The sequence below is a fragment of the Theropithecus gelada genome, chromosome 13 (assembly GCF_003255815.1).
Source record: "Theropithecus gelada isolate Dixy chromosome 13, Tgel_1.0, whole genome shotgun sequence".
NCBI lineage: Eukaryota > Metazoa > Chordata > Mammalia > Primates > Cercopithecidae > Theropithecus > Theropithecus gelada.
The window spans coordinates 98855123-98877658 of record NC_037681.1 but is presented as its reverse complement, the minus strand read 5'-3'; the positions used below and the strand labels follow the sequence as shown (position 1 = coordinate 98877658).

Genomic DNA, 22536 nt, shown 5'->3' with positions numbered 1-22536 from the left:
AGGATGCCCTTGGCCACTGGATCTGCCAAATTATCAAGGAAAACAAGAATTTCCTGGGAACTTCATGGTCCCTGGGACAGCCCATGGCCAATGACTGACCTGTGGGGAAAACACAACTCATGCCTTCTGTTACTGAGTTCTGTTTATATTCTACAGTTCCTAAGAGACCAGGTTGAGGCTGGGACATCACCTGTAATGACCACTCATTTGACTTCTTCCCTTTTCCTAGCTTGCTTCCTTCACTCCATTGCCCTGGGAAGAGTTTTCACTAAATCACTTGTATTAAAATACTTAGATCTGCTCCTTAGCGAATCTAACACTAGAAAACACACTCACAGTGCACATAAGACTGTTTTTCTGAAACTTACAAATTAGTAAGAATAACGGGCATGTTCACAATTAGGTATAGAGTTAGTTGAAAGAGATACTTACCATTTACAGTATGTTTCCAGATGATTTCGGTGAAGCATCCATGGTCAGAGAAGGATAAGTAATTTTCATTTGGCTTATCTAATCATATTAATTTAAAATGGCTGCCTGAAATATTGTCTGGGATGATGGATTCAAAAGGATTCGGATTCTCAACCAAATATTACAGAGCCTGACACATAATAGAAGCTAAATAAAATATTTTTCAAATCTCTCTTAAATGAAGGAAAGAAAGGAATAAACTGTTTTATAATTGTGGCTTGGTGATACTGCCTAATGAAGTTTTAGTATGCTTTTATCTCTTTGTTGTTACAATGACTCTAGGTTGGTTTTTTTCTAGAAATTATTTCTCGAGAGGTTTCCACTTATAAATCACTGTAAACAGTACCTGAGAACTAAACTAGCCTCTTGAGAAGTACCCATTTATATCACTAGAAGACAAAGCCAAGAGTATTCTTTATGTAGACCCAGGATTGCTCAATTAAAGAACATTATCAACAGATTCAGCTATTTGGCTAATTTTCTTGTAAACTAAAAATAAATCATGGTAAAAGAAAGAGGTATGTAGAAGAAATTTCCCCACAAGGGAAAATGGTAGAACACCTTATATATAAACAAAAAATCTTGGCTCAGAGAAAGAAACTCATTATCTACATTATTTGAGCCAGAAATAAAGAGGCTATAAATTTTTTTAAGATATTTAAATCAGGACCTATAATTAGTGCCTATAGTAAAATAAAACTCATTACTTTTTTATCAGAATAGAAAGTCATTGTAAAACTTAACCTTGTAAATGATAATTAATAGTTAACAGTTGGAAATACTGTAAAAGTCTAACAAATCCTCAGTTGTGATGGACATTTAAAGTTCAGTATTTACTGTCTCTGAAACTTGCCTGTGTCCTAAAGGGCATCTACTTTCTAAGTTCTCAGCTATCACTATTACTTTACTGGTAAGGGATAATAGGATGTTTGAAAATTCATAAACTCAGTAATGAAGAGTAAATAGTCTGGTGTTAAACAGAATCAGAATCTTAATACTTACATCTGTGTGACCTGGGAAAGTTATTTAGTCTCATAGAGCAACAGATTTATTTTTGGCAAAATGGGATTGAGGTTTGTTGAAAGACAGGACAAGAGGAGGGGAAAGGCAAATTGAAGGAAGAAATGAAAAAAATCCATTGCATGTTGTAAACTGACAGTCTCTCAGATTCAGTAGAAAAATCAAAGGTTCCAATATGCAGTATAAAATATTAACTAACCTAAAGCTAAATGAATCAGAAAGGGATAAAGCAAAATGTGTACAAAATAAGTAGGAGTTAAAATACTAATTTCATATTTAAAACGTTACTGTATGAGAAGAAAAATGAAACATTACCAATATAGTCATTTAAAGAGTGGAACATTTCTAATGAAAATATGCGTCATGAATGTTCATAACACTAACATGAACAAAGACATCAATAGGTACTGACAAAGATCCTTTACCAAATGTTATTTATCCTACTGAACATTTATTTGACCCAGCCCCCTGCTAAGTCAATCTAACAAGAACCTCTCATTCTCCTTATCTGATCGCCCTCAATACCTAATCAGGTTCTCATCCTTGACCACCCCCAAATGATATCTGATTAGCCCATCTTCAGCAATAATCCTGTTAGGTGGAATTAGCCAGATTTCCCCTCGCCCCTGAGGTTTCCTCTTAGTAATTTACCATTCACACTGATGCCCATCATGTTACTTGCCTACAAATTTTCAATTCTCATGCTGCTTTTAGAACTGAGGCAAATTCTGTGCTAAAGTATCTTTTTCCATATTGCAATATTCCTGAATAAAATCTGTTTTTACCACTTTAACTGCTGTCCAGCTTTCTAATTTTTCTTTGATAGTATGTACCCACATGCTTTGGAAATGATACATTTTATTGTATGGTTTTACTATGACTTATTTACCCATTGTTTTATATGTTTGACATTTTAGAGATATCTAGTTTTTATTAGCATAAAAACATAATATACGTGGCTGGGTCTCTATGATATATTACCAATATATACTTAATAAGGTATATCCATGTGTACATATACATATAGACATATACACCCACATCTATAATATAGAATGTATTATACATTAGATATATGAAATATTCCATCAGATATTTTGAAACTCCATAAACTTATTTTTATTTACAATTATTATGAGCACTTTATAGTTGTATATTTAGAGTACATGTAATGTTTTCACAAAGGCATACAATGCATAATAATCAAATCAGGGTAATTAAGATATCCATCACCTGAAGTCTTTATCACTTCTTTGTGTGAGCAACATTCCAATTCCACACTTATAGTTATTTTAAAATATGCAATAAATGATTGTTAACTATAGTCACCCTATAGTACTACTGATACTAGAATTTCTTCATTCTACTAACTATATTTTTGCACCCATTAGCCATCTACACTTTATCCAGTCCTCCTCATGACACACCCCCTCCTCTGGCAAACATTGCTTTACACTCTATCTCCATGAGTTAAATTTTCTTTTTTAGCTCTCACATGCACTTGACATTATGTGATATTTGTCTTTCTGTGCCTGGCTTATTTCAGACAACATGATGTTTCCCAGCTCATCTATGTTCTTGTAAATGACAGGATTTTATTCCTTTTTATGGATGAATAGTATCCTATTGTGAATACGCACACAGAGACACACACAGACACACACACACACACACACACTTCTTTTTCATCCAGCAATCCACTGATGAACACATGGGTTGCTTCCATATTTTGACCACTGTGAATAGTGCTGAAGAAACATGGGAGTGCAGATAACTCTGATATACTGATTTCCTTCCTTCTGAATATATCCTCAGCAGTGGGATGGATGGATTACATAGTAGTTCTATTTTTAATTTTTTGGGGAATCTTTATAAGGTTATTCATAGTGGTTGTACTGATTTACTTTTCCACCAACAGCGTACAAGCATTCCCCTTTCTCCAAATCCTTGTAAACATTCATTATTGCATCTCTTTTGGATAAGAGTCATTTTAACTGGGGTGATATATCTCATTGTGGTTTTGGACTGCATTTTCTCATAATTAATAACATTGAGCAATTTTTAATGTGCCTAAGGTTCATTTGTATGTCTTCTTTTGAGAAATGTTTATTCAGAGCTTTTGTCTACTTTTCAATCAGATTATCAGTTTTGTTTCTGTTGAGATACCTGAGCTCCTTATATATTTTGGCTGTTAATCTCTTGTCATATTCGTTCTTTGCAAATATTATTAATACATTCACCCACTCTCTGTCTTTGGATCGGGTAATTTAGTTCCTTTTCTTTCAATGTTATTATTGATAGGTAAGGTCTTACTTCTGCCATTTTGTTATTTGCTTCCTAGTTGTTTCATTGGCCCCTCCTTCCTTCCTTCCTTCCTTCCTTCCTTCCTTCCTTCCTTCCTTCCTTCCTTCCTTCCTTCCTTCCTGTCTTTTGTATAAAAGTGATTTTCCTTTCACTATATTTTAATTTCTTGCTTTTTGTTTTTTGTGTATCAGTTATAGGTTTTTGTTTGTGGCTACCATGAGGCTTGCAGATAACATATTATAACAAATTATTTTAAACTGATGACAACTCAACTTTTATTACAAGAAAAGAGAAAAACAAGCAAAAAAAAAAAAAGAAAACTAAGAAATTCTACATTTTAACCTCATTCTCCCCTGTTTTCTGACTTTTTGCTTTCTCTATTTTTTTTTTTTTTTTTTTTTTTTTTTGGAGAGGGAGTCTCGCTCTGTCGCCCAGGCTGGAGTGCAGTGGCGCAATCTGAGCTCACTGCAAGCTCCACCTTCCAGGTTCACGCCATTCTCTTGCCTCAGCCTCCTGAGTAGCTGGAACTACAGGCACCCGCCACCGCGCCCAGCTAATTTTTTGTATTTTTAGTAGAGACATGGTTTCACCGTGTTAGCCAGGATGGTCTCGATCTCCTGACCTCATGCTTTATCTATTTAATTATTTATATGTCCTATCTCCTTAAAATTGTTGGAGTTTTTTTTTTTTTTCCATAGGTTTGTCTTTTTGTCTTCCTACTGATGATATGAGCGGTTTATATCACCACTATTATAGTGTTAGTCTGCGTTTGTCTGTGTACTTACTATTACCACTTAATTTTATACTTTCAATTCATTTATTGTCGCTTGTTAGCCTTTTTTTTTTTTTTTTGGATTGTAGAACTCTCTTCAGCATTTTTTGAAGACAAATCTAATGTTAAAGAAATCCCTCAGACTTTTGTTTTTCTGGGAAAGTCTTTATTTTTGTCATAACCGTAGAATAATTTTGCTGTTATAGTATTCTAGGTTGGACTTTTATTTTCCTTCAGCATTTTCAATATCCCACTCTCTTCTCTTGCTGCTTTTAGGGTCCTTTCTTTATCCATGACTTTTGAGAGTTTGATTACTGCATGCCTTCAGGTAGTCTTATTTGGGTTGAGTCTGCTTGCTATTTCATGGCCTTCTTTTACCTGGAAATTTATATCTTTCTGTAGGTTTGAAAAGTTCTCTATTATTATTTATTTGATTAAAATGTTTATCCTGATCTACTTTTTTATTATTTACTCTCCTCTGATTGTGTATTTTCATGAAGTCTGTCTTCAAGCTGACTCATTTTTTCTTCCGCTTTGTCAGTTCTGCTGTTGAGAGACCCTGATGCAGTTTTCAGCTTTTCAATTGAATATTTTAGTTCCAGAATATCTGCTTACTTTTTAAAAAATTTTTTCAATATATTTTTAAAATTTCTCTGACAGAACTCTGCGTTCCTTCTCTGTGTTATCTTCGTTTGTTGAGCTCTCTTAAGACTGCTTTATTGATTTTTCTGTCTCAATAGTCACATATCTCCAACACTCTGAGATTTGTGACTGGTGCTTATTTAGCTTGTTAGCAAGGTCATGATTTTCTGGATGTTCTTGATACTTGAAGATGTTTGCTGATGTCTAGGCATCGAAGAGTTAAGTATTCTAGTATTGACTTGTTTGTGGTCATCCTTCTTGAGAAAGCTTTCTAAGTATTCAAAGGGAATTGAGTGTTGTGCTCTAAGCCTGTAGTCACTGCAACCTTACTGGCACTGGGGGCGTGCCAAGCCCAGCAATGCTGCAACTCTTGCTGACTCTTGGGGGTGCCACCTTGGCAGACTTGGGTAAGATAAGTGAGAATTCCCATAGTAACCAGGCAAAGTGTCTCACGCCTTTCCTCTTTTTTCCCCAAACAAAGGAGTTTCTATGCATTGTGCTACCTGGAATTAGAGAAAAGTTATGTTAGCATTCCCATGGATGCTGTAGCTGGCACTGCACTGGGTAACACCTGAAGCCAGCACAGTACTGAGTCTTGCCCAAGGCCCATGGCAACTACTGCCTATTGCTAACATTTATTTAAGGCCAAGGGGCTTTTTTATACGTGGTGGTGAATTCTGCCAGGATTACATTCTTTCTTTAAAGGCAATTTATTTTATTCTGGCCTGGAGTGCATCTGGAAATGCCATACAGAAGCTAAGGCCTGAAATTGGAGGCTTCAGGAATCTGCTTCATGCCTTATTTTACTGTGGCTGAGCTGGTACACAAGTTGCAATACTAAGTTCTCTGTACTCTTTCCTCTTCTTACCACAAGCAAAAGGAGTCTCTCACTGAGCTGCATTGTCTAGAGTTGGGGGAGGAATGATGTAAGCACTCCCTTGGCTACCACAGCTGGTGTCATGCTGGGTTACACATACCTCAAGTCCACTGCCTTTGAGACCAGAAAAACATTAGAGCTTATACAATGACTGCAGTTCTTGTGGCCTGACTGCTGCTCAATTTTCTTCCAGATTCCAGGCCACTTTAGTCAGCAAAAGTGAAGCCAGCTAAACTCAGGTTCCTCCTACACGGGTGGGGAATTCCTTTTTGGCCCAGGGCTGATATAGATGGTCCCCTGCAGAAACCAGCAGAATTCTGCCATGTGTCATGTTCCCCTGTGACAGAGCAGTACTGAACTCCAATGCAAAGTTCCATGCTCACTTCACTGTCCCTCTCCCAGGACACAGATTGTCTCTCCCTATGACACAAGGAATGGGAGAGGAGTAATGTAGGTAATGCAAGAGTCTTCAATGCCTCTTTCCTAGATATTATGTTAGAACTAGGTGCTGTCACTACTCACCTGGTTTTTATTTCTGATAAGGATGCTTTTTTTGCATGGATAGTTGGTTCAATTTGGTGTTGCTGCATGGGGACAAACGTTGGAGAGTTCTATTCCGCCATCTTGCTTTGCCTCCTTCCTCTATAAACTTATAATTAATAAATGAATAAGCAAAATCAATTATTCATAATAAAAGGCCTAGGTGAAGGCATTTTGGTTTGCAATATACATAGGTTAGCATTTATAATTGCTGGAAAAAAATTGGTTATTCAACAGGTAATATTTGAAAAAAAATACTTACCTCCATTATTCCCACCAAAGCAGGAAAATAAGGTCTCCATATCACATATGAACCCCAAAAAGAACTCTAGTAACTTAAATATTATAAAGACAAATGTAAAATCTAAAATGATTTTTAATATCTTTGTTATTTTCAAGTAAGGGAATCATTTAATAATTATTTTTGCGAATGTACATATGAAAAAAATATTGATGGGATATGTTTTTCTTTTAAATGTATGCCATATTTCAACACAAAAGAAGTTTTAAATGTGAACATCTTCACCTGACAAACTATTTATATAAGCTAATAAGAAGAACATAAAGATTAAGAACATGGGCTATGATCTGTGTGACCTGGGGAATCTACATTGGTAAATGAATTGAAGTACAAATGCTGATAAATGGATACATTGCTATGATATTTCTGAATGAAAATTTTAACTAAAACAATTATAAAATAGAAGGAAGGAAGATAGCAGATAGGAGACAGGGTGTGCAGCTGCCACTTGGATGGACAGAACAGTGTGTGGAGACTCACACAGCGAACTTTTGTTTCAAGAGCCACTGTGGGAATATCCCAGGAAAACTAAAATAATTCACTAATCCTTTGAAAGAGGTGGCACGCCGCTGCAAATTCCACCAGACAGGTGAAAAATTGTGTGTTCCCAAAATCTGAGGAGGGAAAACCTTCCTTCAAACACACATCCCCACCGGGGAATCTGAAAATCCAGATCACTAGAGAAGGACATAACTTGAGCTAGAGTTAGAACAGATTTAGGGAGCTGCGTGAAATGTAAAAGTAGCAGTGGGAAGACCTTATAGGCACTCCCAGTCTCCAAAGCTCAAGCCTGGGAAAGCCATCCCTGGGTATATCTCACAGGGGCCCTTAGGGAACGCAGCCAGCAGAATTAGGGAGGAGTCACAGGGTATAAGAAACTTCTGAACAAATTTTTTAATAATTTTGACTGGGCAAGGGCTTTTTTGAGTAGAATCTGGGGAGCAAACAGAAACTGCTGCAGATACAAGCATGGGAGCCACCGACGACATTGTGGGAAGACTGGGAGGGGAGAGGCCTGAAAGCCGAGCATGATTTCTCAGCCGGGAAGTTTACGGCCTGGAACAAGATCAGTGTTCTGCAGGCAGGCTGCCTGGATCTAAACTTGGTGCTGTTAGCAGGGCGGGGAGCAAGACCAGCCTCACCAACTGTGCGGGAGCTGGGTGAGATCTTTTGCTACAAGCTATCTCTCACTTCTGTGGTGAGCTATGTGTCACAGCAGAGACAGCAATAATCTCCTCTAAGGTAAAACCTCATTGGCCTGAGAACCACACTCCATCTCCCACAGTGGCTGTAGCAAGCCCCGCCCAAGGAGAGTCTGAGCTCAGATCGCCTAACCCTGTTTCACCTGATGACATTTCTCTACCCACGCTGGTAACTGAACACAAAAGACAAAAACTCTTGAGAGCTTTATGGCCCCACCCATCACCTGAGATACCAGAATATCTCCCCTGATCAACTTAGGCCAAGCTTATATTCCACTGCTACTACCACAGCTGATGCTCTCTTGAAAGCACCTCCTCTTGGCTAGAGGCCAACCAACTCTTGCCATTACAGCAACTCATAACAGAATAACCCTGCTAACAGGAAGGGGAAAGCAACAGCTAATTCTACTGCCAGAATAATCCTGGCTAACCAGAGGTCCTGGTTACCTTTCTCAAATGCTGGCTATTCTAGCAGTGAAGTTGCTAGCAGTCATGGACAACTTCACTGCTAGCATAGCCAGCATTCAAGAAAGCCAGAACACTAAACACATCTTCAACCAGTGTTCTCACCAAGTCTACTCTACTTCCCTGCCACATCCACTAGAGTTGTGCTGGTATACATGGCTGTCTCAGAGACCTGAAGATGGATCACATCACAAGACTCTTTGCAGATATTCCCCAGCACCAGCATGGAGCCCCACTGGGTGGCTAGACCCAGAAAAGCAGTAACAATTGCTGCAGTCTGGCTCTCAGGAAGCCCCATCACTAAAGGAAGGAGGAGAGCACCACATCAAGGTATTGCCTCATGGGACAAGAATCTGAACAGCAGGCCTTGAGTTCCAAATCTTCCCACTCGTAGGTACTTTCTTTCTCACAGCAGAGACACAGTTTCAGTGCTAGGTGAAGTAGAGAATGCCTGCCCTTATTCTCCAACAGGCAGGCAGCCTCTATAATCATAAAGGGCCTCAGAGCAGGGGTCCTTGTTCCCCACTGGCATACTACCACAGACACAGCTGGGGCTTCCCCCACAGGAATGCAGAATGGATGCACCTATAGACAGCCTTTCTGGAACAATCCAGGGTGAGTACAGCTCCACAGGAGTAGTGAATTCCAGATTCAGCCCTGCACTAGAGGTAGAGTCATAATTCCTCCCTACTTGGAACATCAACCTTCCTATAGACAGAAAGAGGTGCCTGTACAATCTGAATAGTCACAACACTGGGACAACAAAGTGAGACTATGAGGTGGATGGCTTTCCTGCTGACCTGTCAGGGGAACTGAGGTAGCTCCTAATCTTCACCCTGACAAAACCTCAACACGTCTAATAAAAAGTTCCCCCAGCAACTTTCATCAAGGCTAGGACATCGGCCGACCAATGGGCATTACATCTACCCACCTGCCTTAGCCACAAAAGGTGCCTACCCAGAATTACCTACCATCAACTCTGTAAATAAAATACCAGGAAAATAATAAATAAATAAATAAACTATACACTATGAGAGAACAAGATAAGTTTCAAGGGATACCTACCATCTCAACTCCATAGAAGACAGAGAACTCGCCTATACACCAAAAATACAACTACTACAGCAGGCATTGGACAAAGTCAGCACGCAAAGACTCTGTAACTAAGGACCTTATACAGTCTTCACCCACACAAGGACCAAAATTCAAATTAGGCTAAAATAAATATTAAACTCTAATCCTTAAGAGGAAAAAGCAAGAACTAAAAAAAAAAAAAAAAAAAGGCCAATCAGAAATAAATTCAAGAACAATTTTTTGAAATAGTCTTCCCAAAGGAGAGGAAACCAGAAAAGTAATTCTGGTAATATGACAAAACAGGGTTCTACAACACCCCCAAAATATCATGCCAGCTCCTGAAATATGGATTCAAATCAAAAAGAAATCTCCAAATTGCCAGGTAAAATAATTCAGAAGGTTGATTATTAAGCTATTCAAGAAGGTACCAGAGAAAGGTGATAATCAACTTAAAGAAATTTTGAAAACAATACGCAATATGGAAGAAAAATTCTACGGAGAAATAAATATGAAGGAAAAACAATCACAACTTCTGGAAATCAAAATCACACTTATAGAAATATAAAATGCACTGGGAAATTTCAACAATAAACTAGAATACATAGAAAAAAGAACCTTGGAGGTTGAAGACAAGGCTTTTAAATAAACCCAATCACACAAAGACAAAGAAAAAAAGAATTTTTAAAAATGAACAAAATCTCCAAGAAATTTGGGATTATGTTAAATTATTAGCCAAACCTAAGAAGAATTGATGTTTCTAAGGAAGAAGAGAACCTAAAAGCTTGAAAAGTTTATTTGAAGGAATAATTGAGGATAACTTACCTGGCCTTGCTAGAGATGTAGACATCCAAATACAAGGGTCTGATAGAACTTCTGGGAAATTCTTCATGAACAGATCATCACCCAGGCACATAGTCATCAGCTTATTAAATTCAAGACAAAGGAAAGAATCTTAAGAGCTGTGAGACAAAAGCATCAGGTAACCTGTAAAGGAAAACCTATCAGATTAACAGCTGGTTTCTCAGCAGAAACCTTACAAGCTAGTAGAAACTGGGGTCCTATCTTTAGCCTCCTTAAACAAAATAATTGTCAGCCAAGAATTTTGTATCCAGCAAAACGAAACTCCATAAATGAAGAATAAAGCATTTTTTAGATAAATTTAATACTACCAAGCCAGCACTATAAGAAATATTAAAAGGAGTTCTAAGTCTTGAAACAAACCCTCAAAATACATCAAAACAGAACCTCCCCAAAGCAGAAATCTCACAGGCTCAAAAAAACAGTAAGACAGTGAAAAATAAACATGATATTTAGGCAACAACTGGCATGATGAATAGAACAGTACCTCACATCTCAATACTAACATTGAATTTAAATGGGTTAAATGCTCCCCTTAAAAGATACAGAATGGCAGAGTGTATACAAATTTACAAACCAAGGATCTGCTGTCTCCAAGAGTCTCCAAGAGACTCACCTAACACATAAGGACTCACATAAACTTAAGGTAAAAGGGTGGAAAAAGATATTCCATGAAAGTGAAAATTAAAAGTCAGCAGGATTTACTATTCTTATATCAGACAAAACAGATTTTAAAACAACAACAGGGTAAAAAAAGACAAAGAAGGACATTATATAATAATAAAAGGATTAACTTAACAGGAAAATATCACAATCTTAAATACATATGCACCTACCACTGGAGCTCCCAAATTCATAACACCATACTACTATGCCTAAGAAATGATATAGATGGCAACACAATAATGTTGGGTGACTTCAATACTCCACTGACAGGACTAGACAGGTCATCAAGACAGAAAGTCAACAAGAAATTATGGTTTTAAACTATACCTGAGAGCAAATGGATTTAACAGATATTTACAGAACATTCTACTCAACAAATGCAGAATATACATTGTTTTCATCAGCACATGGAACATTCTTCAACATAGACCATATGATAGGCCACAAAACAAGTCTCAATAAATTTAAAAAAATCAAAATAATATAAAATATTCTCTTACACCACAGTGGACTAAAAGTAAAGATTAACTTCAAAGGGAAATGGATTCACAGCTGACTTATATCAGACATTCAAAGATGATTTGTACCAATCCTGCTGAAAGTATTCTAAAAGATTAAGAGGAAATCCTTCCTACATTTTTCTAAGAAGCCAGTAGCACCCTAATAACAAAATCAGGAAAGGATATAACAACAACAACCAGAACAAATAACTAGAGACCAATATCCCTCATGAACATAGTTACAAAAATTCTCAAAAAAATACCAACTAAACTAATCCAACAGCATATCAAAAAGATAGTACATCATGATCAAGTGGATTTCATACCAGAGACACAGAGATGGTTTAATATATGCAAGTCAATAAATGTGATACCTCATATAAACAAAATTAGAAACAAAAACCATATGATCAATAGACACATAAAAAGCATTCAACAAAATCCAGCATCTGTTTATGATTAAAACCCTCAGCAAAATTGGCATAGAAGGGATATACCTTAATGTAATAAAAGTCATCGATTACAAACCCACAGCCAACATAATCCTGAATAAGGAAAAGTTGAAAGCATTCCCTTTGAGAACTGGAACAAGACAAGAATGTCCACTTTCATCACTTCTATTTAACATAGTACTGGAAGTCCGAGCCAAAAAAAAAAAAAAAAAAAAAATCACACAACAAAAAAATAAAAAGGGCATATAAATCAGTAATCAAACTGTTGTTGTTTGCTGATGTTATGACCTTATACATAGAAAAACCCTAAAGACTCATCTAAAGAGCTCCTAGGTCTGGTAAATGAATTCAGTAAAGTTTCAAGGTACAGAATGCATGTGCAAATGCTTTACCTTTTTATGACTCAATCACCAGTAATGTAGGTGAGAAGGTCCATTTCAATGATAAATAAGGATCAACTGTGAAGGAAAGGGAGAGTAAAGTTAATGGACTGATGAGCAGAAAGAGACGATTTTAGAATATTGAAGTGAAGGGTTTGAATATGGGAAATTACGAAAGCAGCAGACAGAAGGGAGAGAGACAGGGGAGCACAAACTGGGGCATTTTCAATATGTTTTTTCCAGTGCCCAAAGTATCATGCCTTATTCACAGTACCATAAAGAGTCTAACAGAGCCTGACTGAGTTTGAGGAAGCTCTCTTTAGAATAAAATCTTATTTCTTCTGCAACTTTTTCACATATTTATACTACTAAGAAAGTTGTCATTTCAGTAGGAAGAATTCAAAGCCAGAAAGAGGGAGATCTTTGTGGTACATTGATAAATAAGTTGGTAATTGGCTATACTGCTGCTTTTTATTTTATTTTTTCAGTCCTTTATTCATTCCTTTGTTTGTTTCCTATTCACTTCTTAAAGTTCTTCATTTCTTCTATTTTTGTTCCTCCATTGGTCCCTCCCTTCACAAATATTTACTTCCCTTGTAAAGTATGGTGGATCCTTTACAAGGTGCTAAATATGAAGAAGAAAATGAGACATTGTTGTTATACCAAAGGAATTCACAGTCTAGTGTTTTTATTACCAAAAATAAGTACTAGGAAGAAGAGCCATTTTCAACCATACATTAAAAAAATAAACTTCACAAGTTGGGTCTATTTTAATTAAGTGAGAAATAAAATTATATGCATTTATTTTGGATTTTAACTTTTTAATGAAGAGTCTAAAGATGGAAATGAAAAATCATCTCATTTTAAAATTTCACTCTGTATCCTTGGACCAGTGTCTCCCATTTTCTCCATCCCCCAGCCCCAGCAACCTCCAAAAATCATCTTTAATTAAACAGTACAGATGTTGGTTTCAGTATGTTTTCACTCTTCTTAATCTAATTCTGCTGTGTATATATTTTTAGCCTTACTGTTATTTCTCTGCATAATATAATTTATATGCCAATAACACTTGCTACCTGGAGTCATGGAGGGGATCATGCTCTAAGGCAAGGTTCACCAGAATCCTTGGCCTAGATGGAAGGACAGGGGTGGGAAGTGTTGTGGAAGGGAGGATCAAGGGAAGTTAAAGGGTTGTAGTAGAAATTTATATGTGCTGTTTTTATTTGCATTTGCATTTTTTCCTGTGGATAATATTTATGTTTTTCTTTAGATCATCAGAAAGGTCTGTGATTTCCCTAAGTTTAAAAGCCATAGGTTTAAATTCAAATATAAATTAAATATGCTACTTTTTACTTCATCGACCCTTTTACATATTTTTTTCAGATTGTTCCATTAACACAGAACTTTGGCAAACACACCAAAACCAGAACAAAACAAAACAGAAAAAAGTATATTTAAATAAACACTTTTCTTCTCCTTTCAAACACTTGCCTTAGCTTAGTTCTCTGTATAATATAGTTACAATAAGCATAAATTGGTTTCTAAAAATTAATTTTACATAACATCTGAAATATACTTTCTACCAATACAATTATAGACATTAACATTTTTGTTTCTTTACAGGAAAACATTACCTTAACATCATATCCTACAGAGACATTTGACTTCTCAAGACTGAAAACATGAGAATATCACGTTGTTATCATCACCCCAACCCAAACACATTTTTGCCCAAAATTTGCAATTATGTCCACTTTTTAGTTCATGATATTACACCCATATCTACATTATCTAGTAAAAATGACCATGGCAGCAGCAGTAGGAGGAGAAAATTAGCTGGATTGAAGAGAAATTAATTCTCCATGATTATTTAAATTTATTTCCTTAAAAAAATTGGCAGTTGTTTTTCAGTATAATCCTCAGAGCTGTAAGGAAATGCACAGAACTGATTACTTAGGAATAGAAAAGCTATTTTGGATCCAGGGCTAATAGATTGCAAATAGTCCAGATGTTGCTATATGTACTTCAGACAGATTATTGAAGTCCCTAGTGACACTACTTTCCTAGTTAGAGAAATGTTGTATTTTTTAAAACTGGGTAGATAGTGTATTTTGAGAATATTCCTTCAATATAATTAAAGAATTATAGAGAAGAAATATCTACTGAGAGATTTTTTTTTTTTTTTTCCGATCTCAGAAATGCTGCTTGAAATTTAAAATCATGTAGAGTCAATTCTGCTCCTTGGAGTCTAAGAATCTGACACTGGGTTTTGATACATATTGTATTAGAACAAGATAATCTCTATATAGTATGAACAGAGTATTAAAATGGACTCTTACACATAAAATGTTGTTCCTGCTATTTCACCACTACCCTGGTTTCCCACTTCTTAAGGCCTTGTCTTGAAAATAAACCTATTTAAAGGCATGTTACTTGAGGAGAAACAGCTTTAGAAAATTTGGTGGGTGAGTTTATCACTCTATTTTTATCTAGAAAAGCAAGGCCCTACAGAACTAAAAAAAAAAAAAAGAAGAAAAATAAATTTTAATTAAGCCACATGGGAGTATGGCAAAGGCATTACATTTATTTATTTATTAAATACTTCTTTTTCGTTTCTTTCTTCATTATATTTACCAAGTATATAAAAGTGACAACTTAGTTCAAAACACTGTGCTAAAATTACAAGTGTCCTTAGAATAAAAGTAACAGTTTCTGAACTCTTTAAGCATACCTTCTGATTGATGAGACAAAAACAACTACCGTCCTTTGATTCTAAAAGTAATATATGGTAATGGGGAAAACTACATGTAAGGTATTTTTTAAATGTAAAAGCACATGCATACACAAATAAACACACCACACAAGTAGTCTTACCCATTCCTTAAGTCCAATTTCCTAAAGTAATTTTAAAAGATATTTTTGCTTGCTAATTGTAATTATTAACATATCTCCAACAGTTTTCTTCTTTCTCTCTTCTTTAGCTTCAAGTTGAGCTCTCTATTTTTATATTTCTGACAATTATTAAGGAAGAGAGTAACGGGGCTCTATGAGTCCTGGTCAATGGAGAAATCTAACAAATGCAAGAGAATCATGAGCATCTCCCTGGATAAAAAGACATTTCATATGGACTTGAAAATGGAGATTAAGTAACTCAGTGCTTGGGAAGTATTATGAAAGTATGGCTTTCAGGATTTTTGAGGGCTTGGAGGTGGGAAAGGACTATATGACTTCTGGTATAGAAATAAGGCCAATCTAGTTGATATGAAAAGCTAAAGTTTCTGGTTTACGATGCAGCTAGGCCAGTAGGAAGCAGTTAGCTCCGACTGCTACTTTCGGACAGTTTATGCTGAGAAAAGCCTTCTCAGCTATGGAACGTTACTGAAGGGTTTTAAGTAAGTTCCTAGCATGATCAGATTTGAATTTCTGAATTATAACCCAGGATGCAAATCACAGGAAAACCGTAGTGGAAAAACACGGATGGAAGTACAATAGTCATAAAGCTATTATAGCAGTCATAGGGATCAGAGATGGTATTTTAGACAAAAGTCACAGCAAAAGGAATGGAGATCTATTATCGAGGTACAGTCTCAGTAGTTCAGTATGAGGTTCTAGTGAGGATGATGAAGACTTCTAAGTTTTAAATTTTACCTAAAAATAAAATATACCTATACTTTAAAAAAAAACTTGAACATCTATGAAATCAGGAGTAAAAACTTAGTCACCCATAAAGATTAAGGCAGAGGAACCCCAAGACAGAAAGCACTTAAAGTCGAGTTACCTACTTTCTAACTTTGCCAAACCCAGGTAAACCCCATGCGTAATGTGAATACCACTTTCCACTTTATCCTTCATTAAAGATGTGAGGTATATACATTAAATCTGGGATAAAGACCTATTTGCCTCTAAAATCTGTGTTTCCATTTCTGATTTACCTACAAAACTCACATGGTGAATTTTTCACCTCTCCCTAAGATACTTAGAAAGGCATAGACATGGATAAAATTTTAATATAACCCATGAAAGGTGAGAATGACAGCCTCTTGTCAGAATCTCAAAGAACTTTCCAATTAATTAAAAAGTGACAGTTGATTGGTAAATCACTACCCAGTCTTCACCTTAAGCTTATCCCTACTTCACCTTATGAAATAGAGTGCACGCCAACAAAATGATAGTGATCAAACTTCCCACACAGTCTCAGATAGGTTCTCTACCAACCAAAAGAGCAAGCTGCTGTCTACCTTGCATTCAAGTGAGAAATGTGAAGGGACCCTGAGACGTATCTTTTCCACCCTAGTTTTGTTCAAATTCTGATCTTTATCTATTCAGCAACTATTTATATATTCCTTAATGGCATAGAGCTAGGATCTGAAGATACATTGGTGAAGGTTCACAATGACCCTGTCTTCCTAAGATCTATGGTTTTCAAGAGACTGCAAATTTAACACTAATAGGACAAGATAGTAATTCACAGGTGCACTTTGGGTCTCAGTTCAATGTTACTGAATGGTCTTCTCTGAATCTCCCAACTCATAGGTTGCATTATACTGGCCTGTATTCCTTTGGAATCCTTTTCAATCAGGTGTAAATTTTGTGAGTTCTGTCAATGTGTAGACATTATCAGCATCAGCCATCACCCACCACTGAAACTCTGATACTAACAGGAATCAACAAATGGCCTATGTATGGTTTGGAACTAATAACAGTTCTCACTTTTTCAAAGGGTTGTAGAAAAATTGGGGGAAGAAGAAGTAGGGGGAAGAAGAAGTAGGAGGAGGAAGACAAGGGGCAGGATACTACAGAAAACAAAATGTGTGTGGTCCACAAAGTCTAAAATATTTACTGTCTGTCCATTTACAGAAAATTTGCTCACCTTCTTAGCACATAGTAAAGACCCAAGTAATATGTGTTAAACAAATGCATAAATGACGTTTCAGAGCATTGGGCACTCAAAAGTACAATGACATAGATAGCTCCAGATACTCACATGCTCACTAATAATTACCAATGGCACGTACTAGGAATTGTGGTTTCTATGAGCTTGATTAGTTCAGAGTGAAAAATAAGAGCTGGAATAAATAAGTTATACTTATCAAAAGAACAAGTGTTCACAATGAAAGTCCACTAAAATGACATAATTAGACTATAAGATGGCATATTGTCTTAGTATATATCTGAGAAGATTAATTTTATTTGTTAACCTGATGGGGCTAAGGGATGCTCAGATAACTGGCTAAAAATACTTCTGGGCATGTCTTTCTGAAAGAAATTGCCATTCGGATCAGTAAAGAAGATTTACTCTTCCCAGTGTGGCCAGGCATTGTCCAATTAATTGGGGCCCTGCATAGAACAAAAAGGTTGAAGAAGGACAAATTATCTGCATCTTTCCTTGAGTTGGGACACATATCTTCCCCTCAGGCAATAGAAATCCTGGATCTTAAGCCTTTAGACTCCAGGGCAGGAAAACTTACAGGAGTTCTCCCCACCCCCGCCATGTTTTCAGGTCTTCAGCTTTGGACTGAATTACATTTGCTTTCCTAGTTCACTAGTTTTCACTAGTTTCTAGCATCCATGTGACAGATTATGGGACTTGTCAGCCTCTATAATTGTGTGAGTTAATTTCCGTAACAAATCTTCTATATCTATATACTAATAGTTTTGTTTCTTTGGAGAACCTTATACAATATCAACAAAATAATTCATGACGTTCAGAATACACAGTTAAAATGAAGTGAAGAAACACTAAGAAGAAGCTTGTGGATAAAGAGTACTTGCCTGTTAAGAAACATCTCGTTTTAATTATATAGTAATGGAGATGGGGATCACCTTGTTTTGTTTTGTTTTGTTTTGAGATGAGTCTCATTATGTTGCCCAGGTTGGACTCAAATTCCTAGGTCAAGAGATCTTCCACTTCGGCTTCCCAAGTGGCTGGGACTACAGGAGATCACCTTTTCAAAGCTGAATATCAAAGTCAGAAAATCAACTAAATGAAAGGTAGATTTATCTATAAAAATCAAAATGTTATTTATCATAAAATTCCATAAATAGCTTTGAATAAAAACACTTTATAAATAATGACTGCCACATTCAATCATTCATGATAAATTTATGTATTCATGTCATATTCAAGTATTTTCCAGATTTAGTTTTTTTAATTAAAAAATTCTATGCTGCAATAAAGAACTAAAGCATGAAAATACATTTCAATCAGGAATGACTACACAAAATAATATGTTTCATCTCAAGCAGAGAAGTACTCAAAAATTGAGGTTAATGGTATGAACGCTATAATAATAATGGTCACGTTCAAATAAACGTCAACTCTAATGGTCCCTGTTGTGAGGACAAAGCTATTTAATCACTTTTTGTGACTATTACTTTATCCACAAATGAACATATTAATAGTACCTACTTCAGAGCTATATGAGAAATAAATGAGTTAATACAGATAAGGGAATTAAATGAATTTAATACAGTTAAAGACTTAGAACAAAAAATAATCACTATATATCAGTAATGGTGTTAGTAATCCATAAAATAAAATTTAAAACAGTGGTGATTATACCACCATGTTACACCGTTTCGATTTACCAAGATTAGAAAAAGAAAAAAAAAAAAAAAAAGGCCAAACATGGTTGCTCACACCTGTAATTTCAGCACTTTGGGAGGCTGAAGAAGGAGGATCATTTGAGTTCCGCATCTCGAAATCAGCTTATTTATCTTATTTTCTCTTTGCATTTTAGTTTGAATTTGTACTGAAGGATCCTGAAGCTCACTATTTATTTCCTCAGCCATATTCAGTCTGCTGATGAGTCCATCAAATATATTTTTAATTGTTATTAGTTTTTTTATTTCAAGCATTTTCTTCTGATCCTTTTTTAGTTTCCATCTCTCTGCTTATATTACCCATCTATCCTTGAATGTTGTCTAATTCTACCTGTAATATATTGGCCATTATAAATATCCCTACATATGTGTGTCTGATAATTTCAGTGTTACTTCTGAGTCATATTCAGATGCTTGCTTTGTCTCTTCAGACTGTCATTTCCTGACTTTTTTAATGTCTTACATTTTTTTTGTTGAAAGTTGAGCATATTTGTATCAGATAATAGGAAATGATGCAAACACACCTTTACTGTGAGGCTTTCTGTTAATTTGACTGTGAGTTGTGTTGTGTTTAATCTTTGTTATAGCTGTAAGTGTCAGGAGTTTCAAATTCCGCTAGCATCTACTTTCTTTCCTCTGTTGCTTTTGTGTTCTCCTAGGAACTTCTTAAAACCTGAGACTTGCAGCTATTTCAACTGTAATCCACAATTATTAAGCTGAAACCTTGTTGATTTGGTGGTTTTATGGGGGAAGGGAAGCTTTCTATAATATTATAATTAAATCAATCTTTTAGTGACCTTGCATCTCTTGGCGGTGACCTTCACAAGTGTTTCTTTCTCCAGCTGGTGAGACAGAAAGGCCAGAGGATGCTTTGTTAGAGAATTGTCCTATTCCCAGGTGTGATAATGATCTGATAAGGTCTTTTCTCCTACCTGCCAGCCAGGTTTTTGTTATGGAGAATGATCTGGGTATATTTCAAGTTGGTTTCTCTACTGCTCCCCAGGCCAGAAGCACCAGGGAATTTCTTGATTCTTTACCATGAGAACTTACTGGAGGAAAAACCCATCAACATGTTAGGGACTTCAAAGACTGCGAACCTTAGGAGTTTATTCCTCATGCTATTTCGCACTCCACTTCCAGCCATTTGTTAAAATTACTCTTTAGGTGCTTCTATCAGTTCATGGCTTCAGCATCTTCTATGCCAGGTAAGCTGATCTGTTTTTTGTGAGATCGGTGATTTTTCGGGCAGTGTCTCCAGATTTCATGGTACCAGTTTACTCTACTATCTCAATTCTTTGATTGTTCCTAGAAAATCCATTGATATTTAGGTTATTCTGGTTTTCTCTTTTTTTTTTTTTTTTTTTTGAGACGGAGTCTCGCTCTGTCGCCCAGGCTGGAGTGCAGTGGCCGGATCTCAGCTCACTGCAAGCTCCGCCTCCCGCGTTTACCCCATTCTCCTGCCTCAGCCTCCCGAGTAGCTGGGACTACAGGCGCCCGCCACCTCGCCCGGCTAGTTTTTTGTATTTTTTAGTAGAGACGGGGTTTCACTGTGTTAGCCAGGATGGTCTCGATCTCCTGACCTCGTGATCCGCCCGTCTCGGCCTCCCAAAGTGCTAGGATTACAGGCTTGAGCCACCGCGCCCGGCCGGTTTTCTCTTTAAAAAAAAAAAAGTTAATGACCAGCATGATCTTAACCTATTAGAGCTATAGCTAAAGTCAAGTGCTTACAATATAATGTTTGAAGAAAACCATGTTTTATTTTTAAAGAAAGAAAACAGATCAAAATGCAGAATGTATAGAAATCATTGCAACCTTGTTAAACCTACTAACAGTTTGAAATGCTTCCCTTTAGGTGGGAGGGTTACAGTTGGTTGTCTGTTTTTTACCATTTTATGTTTTCCAAATTGTGTTCGGTGACCATATTTTACTTTTATAATTACAAATATATTTGGAAACATTCTAGAACTCAAAGCAGAGACATAATGTAGTTATCTAATGACTTTGGAGAAAATCTGCTTAGTTTTGATTCTTGGCTTTCCTCGTATTCTAAGTGATCCTGGGTGACTTTCTTAATTTTTCAGTGTCTCAGATTTCTCATCTATAAAATAAGAATACTAGTATTGGTATCCCCATAAAACCATCATCAGAATTAAGAGATTAATATATGTAAGCTTCTTAGTATCTTCAAAAACCTTTATTTATTATATTATTTGAAATAAGCAATTGAGAAATCATTTAATTGTTAAAACAGATGTAATCTATTTTTCATTTCCCTTGACAAAGCCATAGTCTGAGTAACTCATCATCTTCTCAAGTGGGCCAATTAACTATTCCTCACCATCTGTTTGGCCAGTGATCTAGTCCCTTGCTCCTAGTCATATGCAACGGCCTTTAAGAGTGTGGAGGTCTAAGAATGCCGGCAGGGCACCAGATTGAAGAGAATTTGGCCATGAGAAATCACCAGAGGGGTAAAAAATACATAAATATTGTGTGTGTGTATTGTGTGTGTGTACAAATATTTAGATGGAATAAAATATGCCACTTTAAAAAATTGTTTTTGCAATTTTATCTTGGCTTGCAACTCTGACATCAGTACAATAAATGTGAATATAATGTTGACCCACTTGACTGTCATTCCTCTGTGAAATCAATGTGTCATTTGTGTGAGGGATTTTAGTGGAGTTGGCAGGGATCATATCTGACCTTTCTTGTTTATGATACCTTTTGCTAATATTTGTTTTATTCTTCTTTATAAGAACAAACATGTTTCTTTCTGACTCTTAAAAAATGAAATATTTTAGTGGGATTGAATCTGTCAGCACCATGACTTGATGTATTCGATTAATCCATTCCTGGGAAAATGGGTAAACTTTAATTGTTAATGGTAAAAAATAAAATGTATAACAAAACTGCATTATAGAAAGCTTCTTAAACTATGCCTGTCATCGCCTAATATTTTTCATACTTGTCTGTAATCCACATAGAGCTTTAATTGACACTACTGTTTTTAACATGAAAAATAGTAGAATTTTTCATTCTGAAACTGTAATTTTAAATATGATTTTGAAAGTAGATTCTAGAAAATTACAGAGAATATTAAAAATGTTCGGCAGTATTCAAAAAGAGTTTATTCAAACTCCGTATTTACAGTTTATCTTGTATTCAATATAGAAAAGGCAAACAATGCAGGGATACACAATAATTTGAACCTAATATGGAGCTATATGAAAACCATGTTTTTCTCTATGATCAATAAAATATCTCTATTAACTTTAAAGAAAAACAAATTTAAAATGCAATGTTAAATGCTGATAAAAATAATTTTTAAGCCTGTGCACACAGTGTTGTATACTTTAAATCTAATATCCCTTTTAATATTCACAATTGCCAATGAAGTAGATGCTCCTGT

At 36.0% G+C, this 22536-nt stretch overlaps 1 long non-coding RNA gene across 1 annotated transcript in view; it reads left to right on the top strand.

The window, feature by feature from the left end:
* The window catches only part of LOC112605269, a 557341-nt gene that overhangs the window by 252154 nt on the left and 282651 nt on the right, over positions 1–22536 (top strand). The gene's annotated exons all lie outside the window — the stretch shown is intronic.